Source organism: Cyanistes caeruleus, chromosome 16 (assembly GCF_971803275.1).
Source record: "Cyanistes caeruleus chromosome 16, bCyaCae1.hap1.1, whole genome shotgun sequence".
NCBI lineage: Eukaryota > Metazoa > Chordata > Aves > Passeriformes > Paridae > Cyanistes > Cyanistes caeruleus.
The window spans coordinates 8638378-8650126 of NC_141716.1; the positions used below are offsets into that span (position 1 = coordinate 8638378).

An 11749-nucleotide genomic window follows, 5' to 3' on the forward strand; every position below is an offset into this window, starting at 1 on the left:
TTTTAACAAACTCCCCCTGGTTAAGCTCAGAAGACCATTGGAGATCGTGTTCAAAGGATGAGCTTGCTAGGCTCTTGATCTTGCCTTCTCCAAGGCATTTTTTTCTTAGTTGCTACTTTATCACTTCTGACTTAGAACTCTCTCAGTAACACTCTCTATGAGAAGTAGGCAAATATTTCTTAGGGGAGGGGTTTGGTTATTGAAGAGAGAAGTGCAAAATAGAAAACAGCAGGATAATCAATATTCCATTCGGCTTTGCCAGGATCCTCCTGATAGAGATTCAGTCAACACCCTTTCCCTGATCTAACAGCAATAGAGGACTTGGAATGGAACATTGTCAGGGGATTAGTCTTCTGCTTGTAAAAGAAATGCTTTAGCAGTTCATCAGCAGCGTGATGCCATTATCTTGTTGACAGTGCTCTGTGTCATTGATACTGTCTCTGATGCAGCTTCTGTTCAGACGAGATTTGCTGTCACTAAGCTTTCATCTAAGCTCTCCCTTTTGCGGGACATTTGCCTTCATTTTCCTACAGGTAGTAGAGCATCCCTCAATAGCTGTGTAAATGAAAGTTGCAATGAGGGTGTTTGATATTAAATGAGCATTTGGAAGAAATGAGGTAACCCACAGCTCGGGAGTCTTTGCTGCCTGTGGCATGACATGGCTCCTTGCTTGAGAAGTTGAAATATGTCAGTTACAGTTTGTTTCTATCAGAGTAATGTGGTAGTTGTATCTATGCCACTTTCCCAAGAATGTAAATGCTTCGTTAGTTCTGTCCCTGTCCTGAAAAATCTAATATGGCACAAATAAAGTGCGGTAAATGGCTTCATGGAAAGCAGATGTGAGTGGAAGCCTAGACTCCTACCAAGGCTTTAGGGGACTTCAAAGACTGAAAGAAAGAACTGAACAAAATATTTGACTGTGCCAAATTTTCACTGTTCTTGATGAAAGAGCAAAAGTGAGGAAAAAAAAAAAGAAAATCTGGCTCCTTGTTTTCATTTTCTGCTAGCCTAGGGCAAGGCTTTTAGAAGGAATAAATTACAAGCAAACAGGGAGTGAGACTGAATGGAGCAACTGCTGAACAAAGGGCATTCTTGGAAGGGTCTGGTTTTAGAGAACCTAGAAATTGTCAGCTCAGTTATCAGGAGGCAGCCTCCCTCCCCTCTTGGGAGCCGGCTGCTTTTGAGCTCTGCCGCGGCTCCCCAGGAGCCCAGGCTGCAAACGCTGTCCCTGCACGGCCACGGGAAGCCCTTGGAAAAGTGTCCGATGCAGGCAGGACAACCAAATGCAGAATGCTTTGAAAATTTGGCAGCAAATTTGGGTGCCACATAAATGATTGCAACCTTTAAAATTGTTTTGCAGAACAAGCCATTTGGGCTGTGCTTGGAAGTGATGTAGAATATAGATAATGGTATTCAAGAGGCTAAAACATGCCAGCTCTGAAAACTAGAATAATTTATTCCTGTTGGTTTGGGTATCATGTACTACATAAGGATTTATAAAAAAAAAAAGCCATGCAAAGAACAATCAAATTTTTCTTCCTCAGATACTGTGTGGGGGTAAAGGCTGTGACTTAACAAAAGCTGGTCAGAAAAGAGAGGAGAAATATAAGAGCCATGCTGCTTGTGGCAGTTTTATGAAATGATGATTCATCTGTTTAAAATCTTTTCCATCCCTATTTCCTTCCAAACTGCCCTCTAGGCTCCACCCCCAGTGAAGGTTTGGCTGGCAGTCCTGCTGGTGGCTTTCACTGCCTCCTCCACCAGCAAGTACCCCTGTTGTAGGTGCAATTTATGGTTCTGAGCTCTGGTTTTTCCTCACTCCATGTGAGAGATTCTCTCTGCAGGAGAATCTTTATCTACATGGCCAGTGAGGTATGTTTTTTACACAGGCAGATAGTGCTAGGACAAGGGAGGAGTGGTATTAATCTGAAAGATAGAAGATTTAGATTAGATATAAGGAAGAAATTCTTCCCTATGAGGGTGGTGAGGCCCTGGCACAGGTTACCCAGAGAAGATGTGGCTGCCTCATCCCTGGAAGTGTTCAAGGCTGGGTTGAACAGAGATCTGAGCAACCTGGGATAGTAGAAGGTGTCCCAGCCCATGGCAGGGGGCTTGAATGAGATAAGCTTTCAAATCCATTCCACCCAAACAATTCTGTGATTCTATGATTTGAACTATGCAATATTACTCTCTCCATTTTTCCTGCTTTTTTCTACTTCCTTCTCCATGTCCTAAACTGGAAACATCTTTTAAGCAGTATTAACTCACTCTTAGTCACTCAATTTGTAGCTTAATTCATGTAGGTGCTCATTGAGGCTGCACAATGAGCTGATGGTTTGTAGAATGTGTTCTGTAGATGGACACATAGTTGTGAATTTGCTGTGGGACCTCGAAGCACATTTACCAAATACAATTGTGTTGTTGAAAATAATTATGTTTGCTTGAGTTTGGGCCAGGTTGCCTAAAGATTCTCCTCACTGAAATGAGCTGTTGCTGTTTCAGCCTATGGTTTAGATGTAAGTACACAGGTTTATTTAATTTTTATAGTTTTTTGGGCCTTTTTTTAAAAAAACAAGAAAGAAAATAGGGCAGTTGAAGTGGATGAGCTGAGTGGAAGAAAATCCTGGTACTTGCTAAGTGCTTAGCTGATTTCCCACTCCGTTTTCTGCAGTAGCCCCAATACCAGGCTGTATTTGTTTGCTGCTTCCTGCTGAAGCCTTCGACCTCAGCCTGCCCTTCTCTCCCTTAGTGCTGACAGTAAGTGAAGAAATGCGAAATTCATTCATCTGCCTGGGAACCCTTTGAAGTTCCCCACTAAAAGCTCTATTGTTTTATTAGCTGTTAATGCGGCACGGGGGAATTGGGCTGCACATAGCAGAGCCGGGGTGCAGGGGGGGCCCTTCCTGGTAATTTGTCACTCTTTAGAAGTATGACACGCTCTGCTCTGCAAACTCCCTGGCAAGCTGGAGTGCTGAGGGCTCGGGCTGGGGCTGCTCGGTGCAGAGAGCTCCCACCGCCCTCGGCAGGAGCCCCGGGGCTGAGGGATTAGGCCAGGCTGGGGTCACACACCTTGGTACTCTCTGCAGGATGTGATGCAGGCCAGGGGTGATGATAAATTAAAGATCATGCAGAGCCAACCGTGCTGGCTGCAGCTGGAGACCGAGTGTCGAGGGCCTGCTCGTCAGAGGGGACGAGCTGAGAGGGTCTCGGAGGGGAGGTGGCTGTGGGTGCTGGCATTGGGGGTGGGCTGCCTCTTCACTTCCCTGCATTAAGATAATTGGTAATGAATGCCTGAACACAGCTATTCTAATCCTTTTCCTGCCCTTTCTCAGACACATGGCATGTGAGGCCATGTATCTGCAAGGTGCTGCTTGTCTGGAGACTCTCCCAGCACCAGCGCTGCTCAGGGCTGACATCACGGGCCACGGTGATGGCTGGGGGCCTTCAAGGGTGATCCAATGCCTGAACATCATCGTGGCTTCCTGAAAACACATGCTGGGAATGCTGCTAAACTGCAAGATGAGGCTTGTCTTTTTACACATGTGCTCTACACAGGCAAAGAATCAGTGAGCCACAGGGAACTGATAAAGCACCCATTGCCTTCTCCTTGTGCCTTTCACCTCTCTGCATCTCGCTTCTCTCCCATGGAGGGAGCTGCTGGTGTGTTATTGTCCAGACACGCACAGGCACAAGCTGGCCCAGGGTCTGAACATGGGGCACAGAAGGGCAGTGGGTGCTGCCTCGGGCTGTCCATGGCCCAGCAGCACAAAGGGGCTCTGCAGAAGCCATCCATCACTGCAAGTGCACAGGCATGGCAGGGGCTGTGTCCTGCAAACACAGACAGGAAGGGCAGCACAGCCTCCCGGCCCCGCTGCCCGCAGGCAGCCCTCTGTTTGCTCTGCTGTGCTCCGATTGCTGCTCACCAACTCAGCTGGGCACTCCATCCCCGTATCCTTCTTTCTTTTCATCCTTCTTCCCAGAGCCTTCTGTGGCACTTAAATAAGTCAATAGAAATGCAAAACTTCTGTCCTCAGCCTGACAGTTCTTGAGGACTTGGCTCGTGGTTTGCACAACTGTTTACCTGAGGCCTGCTCCTCAGCTGAGTGCTGTCCTGCCCCGTGAAACTGCTGCTCTTTGTACGTCCTTCTCCATGTCCTAAACTGGAAACATCTTTTAAGCAGTATTAACTTAATCTCTTAATTTCTTGGAGGAAATAAGTGTCCCAACATTGTGGCAGAAAGGTGAGGGTCACAAGGAGCTTGTCTGCTAACATCTCTAATTTGGGAGTGTTCAATTGATTTGGTCTGTTGGGCCCTCACCTCTGGGCTGTGACACATCCAGGCAGGGTGGCACTGGAGCAGAGGGGACAAGAGCACATCAGTGGTGAAATCAGTGTTCCTCTTTGGCAGGACATTTAAAATTCAGTGCCTTATAAAAGCACAAGGCAATGGCAGAAAATAGCTCCCACTTTACTGTCCTGATTCAGCAAATTATGTGTGAGGCTTGTCCATGTGTGTTCTGCATAAAGCACATCCCTGGGGTTTGAAATGTGCATTGATGGTGAAGCCTTTTTAAGGTTTATTGTTATGAGAGGTAACCTTGCAAGGCAGTTGTTGTAGACCTAAACTCAAGGTTTGTGCTACCCAATTGCTTCACAACTTGATAGGAAAGACATTTTTAGAAAGCAGTTTGGTACTTCAAGCATCTGGCTTCCAGTGGAAAAATGGTGCCATGTCCCAGGTGACTTGTGCCTTCAAAGCTGGGCAAATGCCACCATGGGGCTCTGGCTGTGTTTTGGAAAACAAGCAGAAGGGTGTGCTGAGGTTTTCCCTCTTTTTTCCCCTGTCTTTAATATCTCAGCTACTGTTTAGGGAACTGAAGGTGAGGCCAAGGGGAAGGCTGGGTGTTCTCTGGTGTAGCTCAAGCTGTAAGGGTACCAGAAAGGTCCTGATGGAGTTTCTCCACAGACTTTGGTGTTGTCCTGCTTGTTAAAGCAGGGTGTGAAAACTGGAACCAGCTCCACCTTCCCTGATTTCTTTCAGAGAATTTCCAGTAAATGGGCACATGATGTTCAAGTAGACTGTGGTTGCAGGGGATGTCAAGATGCAGATTTTAGAGGGGCGGTGAAAGCCTGATGCCCAAGGCAGGTACTTTAATGTGTTTCTCTGAGTTAGAAGAAATGGAAGTGAGGAGTGGGGGATTTCACATTATGGAACTGCTGTCATCCAGCTGGGCTGCCTGACACGGGTCTGTCTTCCCTCACACAAGAGAGAGCAACTCCTTCCACAGGCACTTTGAGGGCCAGCTCACTCCATGGGGGACTGACAGCTGTAGGGAACCTGTGACACATCCCATGGGGTTGCTGGGGGTTTATACCCACAAATTCTTCTCTGTTTCAATGGGATGTGTGGTAAGTTCAAGCCAAGAAGAGACATTTCCATCCTTAAGTTGTGAAGCTGTCCAAGTTACAGACAGCCATATTTCCAGATGGGTAAAATTCCACAGAAACCATAATGGATTTGACACATCTCAAACGATGACGGCGGAGGTGCTGACTCCCCCTTTAATTCCTTCCCCTAACAGACAGGGTCCCTGAACCTGGACCACTTCACCAACATGTGCAGCGCTTGTTTCTCTCTCACTGCATGTCTGGTTGGCTTTGCCTTCTTCCCCTGACTCGTAACTCCCAGCTCCTTTCCTGCGGGAAAGATTAGGGAGGATAGGAAGTCGTCTGTGCAAAAATCATCCCTGGCCAAAATAAATACAGGTCACAAGATTAGGCTTCATCAGAACTTTAAGCCTGGCCCAAGCTAAACAAATGAGCTGTCATGCCTTGGTAAAAGCTCCAGTAGGAGTGAGCTGGCACGACTGCAATAATGGTAAAGCAGTTAATAGGTTTTGCAATATGGAAGCTTAAAGTTTTGTTTTCAGTGCTGCATTCCTGACAGTCAAGACTTGCACTGAACTTCAAATGTCATCAATTTTGTGTGCTGGCCTTGCTTGTTACCATGCAAACACCCTACCCAAAGCACAGCAATAGCACCAAAACAGCACCATGGGGCTTGTCCACCCCAGAGAGCCCTCACAGTGCAGAGGAACAAACATGGGATGGTGAAAACCACCCTGTTTTCAGCAGCTTGGCAGCTCTTGTCTGTTGACACTCTGAGACTGAATCTCTGAATGAATTACAGATCTGTTTAAAAAAAAACAAACCAAAAACTCTAGCTGTTCAAATACCTAACTTTTTGATGTCCAAATATCTACATAAAAAATACCACCAGAGCCATGGACCAGGTGTAATCCACAGCCATTAGGTAGTTGCTCATGAAAAAGGGTAACTGAACCAGCAAGTAGGTGAGATCTCCCAGGTTTCTCTTCAAAGAGGGTAATTAGCACCAAGAGAGGACTGTGAATATTTTCTTCTGCAATAAGTAGAGTCCATGAACACGGGACTCAGGCATTGTCCTCTGGCTCTGGCACTGCTCTGTTATTAATCTCTGGAGCTGTTAATCCCTTCCTAGCACTTTGATTCCCACACCTGCAGTGGGCAGTGGCAGGACAGCCACTGTGCTGGAAAAAGCACTGATGCTGCAAACGACAGAGAGGCTGCAGCAATCCTCACTGCTCTGCTATCTTCAATAATTACTGGTCTTAAACATTAGAAAGGAAAAAAAACCAAAACCAAACCAGCAAGCATTAAAAGTCTTTCTGGAACAAAAGCCAGGCTTTTAATAATGTTTTAATGTACTCGACAAAGCTTTGGTTTAGAGCTAAGGCCGGCCTCTTGCAAGTATGCTGGGGTTGATACAATTGAAAAAACAAAATACTTCTCCCAATAGAGACCTTGCAGCTTATCAGGTAACTGCAGACTGTATTTTGGCCACTTTTAACTGGGCATTAAAAGTCTTTTTGACACTTTCTTTATTCCCCTACAATAGACTCTAACAGCCCCTCCGAGGCCTTCTACAGCCCGATGTGTAAAACGTAATGGGGATTGGTTTAAAGAGTGGAATTTGACCTGAGAGAGATGTGAGTATTCAGGGACTACTTAGTCCTCAGTAGCACTTGGGGGCTCTTTAGTTTGTGGGGCACTTTATTACTCACGAGTGCTCAGGGACGCTGCTCTCGTTTGCTGTCTGGTGGCTTTCTCTGTTCGAGCATTGCTGTGTTGTTGCAGGGCAGATAGAGCCTTCCTTCTCCTCCTCTTCCTCCTCCTGTTCATGGAAGAAACAGCTGGACCTGGGGCTGCCTGGGGATATTGAGGTGTCCTCGAGGGTGTTTGTCAGTAGAAAAGCACCAAAGTTAGGTAGTTAGCCACAAACATGAGACCAGTGGATGCAGGGGAATGTCTGGTGTTCACACAACTGTAAATACATGGATAAGAGGCCAAAGCATGCTCACAGGGAAGCTCTTTGTGCTGGTGGGGCTCTGCATAATTCCAGTGCAAAGCTGCTCATCAATGCATTTAAGAGAGGTACTTGTTTCAGCCTTGCCCTTCTGCTTTTCCTCGTCCTCCTGGCTGCGTCCCTCAATCCTATGCCAGCCACTGCCAAAAGCAGAGGGAGATCCCCTGGTGCTGGCAGACATTGTTATTTTCTGTTTCTGTGAAACAAGCTTGGGTGAAAGTGCCAAAACTCTTGACCTGCCCTGAGCTGCCACTCTCTTGCTTTCCAGTATTGGCCAGCTGTGGAGATGTGATCATTCCTCGTTCACGGCCACAGCCATCCTCCCAGGCGAGGCTGCATGCTGGGGGGAATGAGGTGGGCTCAGAGACAGTGCTACTCTTTCTCACTTTTACTTTTCCCCTTAGCTTAAATTATTCCCAGACGTGTGAACTCAGCAAACAAGGATCAAGTTTTCTCCACAAGGCAAGGTTTAGTCCAGGGCTGGAATAGTGCCTGAGCTTCCCAGTGGTCAGGAAAAAGCTTGCAAGGAGCAGATGAGCAATTCCTTTTGTATTTTCCATCCATAAGGAAAAGCTGCATCTGAAAAAATAGCTGAACTGGAAAATAAAACTAGACAAGCCTGAACAAATATGGAAACCATCCCTGGCCTGGTATTGGAAAAGTCTCAAATGCTGGAAAGGAGAGAAGCAGAGAGAGGGAATGGATAAGTTTTGGCCTCTGTTAGGGATATGGAAGGAATTATTTCATTCTTTTTCCCCATCTATTTGTTCTCTATATGGCACTCTGTGTGGTGAGCCCTCCATCTTTGTCATAAATATATGTGGCAGAGACAAGTTTTTTTCAGAGATCCCAACCAAAACATCTGTTTTGCATCTGTGGTTTTGCATATGTAAATATTATTGCTAATAGTAGCAAAAGCCATCGTAACTGCAGCAGGAATAGAAACATTATTAATAGTCGTAGTGCTGACATTTTGTTTGTGTTGCTGCAGGAGGTCACATCGTGCACCAGCACTCAGCTGTGAGTTTGAGTGAGAACAAAAGGATGGCTGTGACCCCCGGGAGCTGCGAGTGAGTTGGGACACTGCCACGGGTGTGGTGCCAGGATTGTCACTCTGGGACTGTGGCACTTGAACCTGACGATTTCCCCCTGACCCTTGAGAAGAGGACTTTACAAGGGAAATGGCTCCTTGCAACTCTTGTCATTGTGGCAAGGAGAGGAGGATTCCCAGTGGTGACAGTGGCTGAAAAGTACCTGAAGAAAAATGGAAAAGTTCCCAGTAAAGGCACTGATGATTCCTGCTTATCTGGAAGCTGAATTTCTCCTGGTACGTCCAGGGGAAGAGCAATGGTCTTGATGTTGCTCCTGCTGCACCTGAGGTGCAGCCCAGCCAAAGATATCTTGTCTCCCTCTCTGCAGACAACAGGCTCTTCTGGGTGGGTGACCTGTCAGAGCAGCTCATTCTGCAAGCCATCAGCAGCCGGGTGGAGACCTTATCTTTGTGTCTCTGCTTTACTGCTGTGATTGAAAGTGACACCAACTCTCCTTCTTCCCTCTGCTTATGGAATTAGTAGACCTCAGGGCTGGGGGAGCTGGGACCAGGAGCAGCAGGAAGAAGGCCAGATGGAGCAGGAGGAACAAAGGCACAGGCCATAGATAGCAAACCTGGGGAGCTTGGAGGTGCTGGTGCTGGCAGCAGCACTTCAGAGAGGACAGATGCAAGAAAAGGAGGAAGCACCCACCATGTTTTAGACTTTGTGCCTGGAGACACACAAGCTAACAAAACACAACACACCCATCTCCTTCCAGGTTTTTCCTGGGTTGAGCTGGTATCTTTCTTCCTATACAAGGAATGTTTTTTGTTCAGCTCTGGTTGCTTTGCTGGATCTGTAGTGCATTAAACAGCCCATCTTCTGGTTTGTATTTTTTCCAGTTATCGTGTTTCATGCATTCTGGCTTCTTTCAGCCAGCTCTCTATCCCCCCTGAGCAGAGACTAAGCAGGATCCAGTCCTTGAGCTTCACATGCACAAAAGGGATATGGACTCACATCCCACATTTCTCTGCTGAGTTGTGGGAATATTTACAGCAGGGACTCACACCTTGCTCTGCTTTCAGTCTGTCACCTAGATCACGTTACCACAGCTGGGCATTACAGGCTCAGGGATGGTACATGCTGCCACTGGCACTTTACATCACCTCTCTACAAGCTGGTTCCTGAACTCAGTCAAGGTTTGTACTTATTTTTCACATGATTCAGATTTTGATTATGGCACATTAGAGCAGCACGTGTAAGAGCAGGGGGTGGCTTGTTGGTGCTTTTAAAGATGTGCCCCGACAGCCTCCTTCCCTGGAACACCAGGCTTTGCAGTGTCCCTGCGCCCAGCCCGAATCCTCCTGAAGTCTTCTCTCTCCAGTTTCCTGAGAGATGCTCTGCTGCTCTTTCCTGCCCACTTTGAGGAGCAAGCGGTGTCTGTGGGTGGGCTGGGCCTGGCGGGACTCTCCCGACCGGCAGTGATTATCCAGCAGCACCTCGGGGGGAGGCAGGGAAGCCCCTGGCTAATCCGTGCCGGGCTGGATGCGTGCCTGGATCATTTCAGCGCGGCTCCGAGCGCCCCGACCGTGCGCACGCTCCGGGCCCGGCCCATGGCACAGGCATCTGTCACCGAAACCTGCCTGCATGAAAGGCTGTCTGCACAACCCGGGGAAAAAGAAAGGCATGACAGCACAATTAGTGAGAGCAAATGAAAGGCTGTTTGAAGAGGAGGAGGGAGGAAAGGGGAGAGCTGCATAAATCCCTGGTGGGGTTTTGGGCTTGACATCAAAACCCCTTAACAGTGTATTACTTCAGCCCCCAATGTGGACAGATGTTGAGCTGTGGCTCAAAGGAAGTCAGAAATCTTTCCTTAGAAAAAAATTGGCTAGGAAACTAAAGAAAATATTGTGAAAGAAAAGGAAATAAAAGCCCACTAAAGAAGATTTATCACTGCCTCAGGCATTTCTGTATCCTCTATTCTTATGAGGTCTCAGCCTCGGGGGAGAAAAAAAGAGAAACAGCCTGTTGCTATGTTAATGGGTCAGAATTTGGAGTAGGGACACATTTGTCCAGTTGGACGATGATGGAGGGAGCCAAATCACCCAGCCGAGCACTCCTCCCATCCATGCTGACCCCAGCCAGCCTTCGGGGGCCTCTGGCCCAGCCTGCGGCATTCCCCAGCACACCCAACCCAGCTGCCCTTTTTGCCCACTCATTCCCATTTGTAAGGGTTTTATGGAGCCCATTTCAATGGCAAAATGTGTGCATTCCTAAAAGAGCTTAGTATCACCCACAAACATGGAGATTTTGCTGTCCATTCCCTTGCCGACACTGAAGGTGCTGAATAAAACCAGACCCAACAGAGATTCCTGGGCAATCTGGCTGCTGAATCTCATTTATCTTCAAAAACTGCCTGTTAAACCCTGCACTTTACTACCAACAAGACAGGAATATCCTTAAAAAGGTTTCAATACATAAAAGAAATATTGCTTCAATCCCATGGCAATGTAAACGTTTTTTAAAATAATTTTGACAAAATCTTTCATCTGTTCTGTCTGTTGGGCCCTCCCTATCCATATGAATACTTGATATATTCCTAAAGCCCCAGTATGCTGGAAAGGGAAGCTCTCCCTCTCTGGCATCCATGTCTGCTGGCTCTTTCCCAGCTGCACACGTGCTTGCTGCTGGTGCAGATGCCACCACCCCAGCAGGGACAGAGGTGACACTCACCCCTGCAGCTCTCAGGGTCCCCTTTCATTGCTGGGTTTGTAGCTGGGAGCTGCACTAGCAACCTGCCACCCCTCTGGTACAGCAGCCATTTGGAAAGTCACATTGATCCAGTTCCTCTAATTTACTGGGTGTGAGGTAATACCAGCAGCAGTGGAGACCAACACCCAGTTGTGCCCAAGCTGTCTCATCATATCTTATCCTCCCTGGCACCCTGGTGCATCTTTGTATTGAGCAGTGGCTCCCCAGCCAGTTTCTTCCTTTTGATATTGTTAAATAAATATTTTTAGAAGATACTTGCAAGATCTTCATGCTCTTTTTTAGCTCTCTTTTCTGTCTACTCTTTGCTTGCCATGTTTTATGGCTTTTCCTTTTCTCATCATGTGGGAAACCTTTTCCACTTACTGACCTTCTCCCTGTGATACCTCCTTAACCTTAGCAGCGAGTCAGGCAGGGTGTTTTTTAGGACCTCTTAGTTATTTTTGAGTTGTGGCACATGTTTTGCTTAGGCTTTAACAGAGCATTTTTTAATCACCTCCAGACTGCTTGCAGGCTCCTTGCTTTCTGCCTGCTCCTTTTTGG

At 47.2% G+C, this 11749-nt stretch overlaps 1 long non-coding RNA gene across 1 annotated transcript; it reads left to right on the plus strand.

Annotated features, from left to right (window-relative positions):
• Positions 1–3854: 3854 nt before the first annotated feature.
• LOC147650165 (uncharacterized) lies at positions 3855–11463 on the plus strand. Its single transcript, XR_015277037.1, has 2 exons — positions 3855–4241; positions 8398–11463. It is a non-coding gene; the product is annotated as an uncharacterized LOC147650165 (long non-coding RNA).
• Positions 11464–11749: the final 286 nt, after the last annotated feature.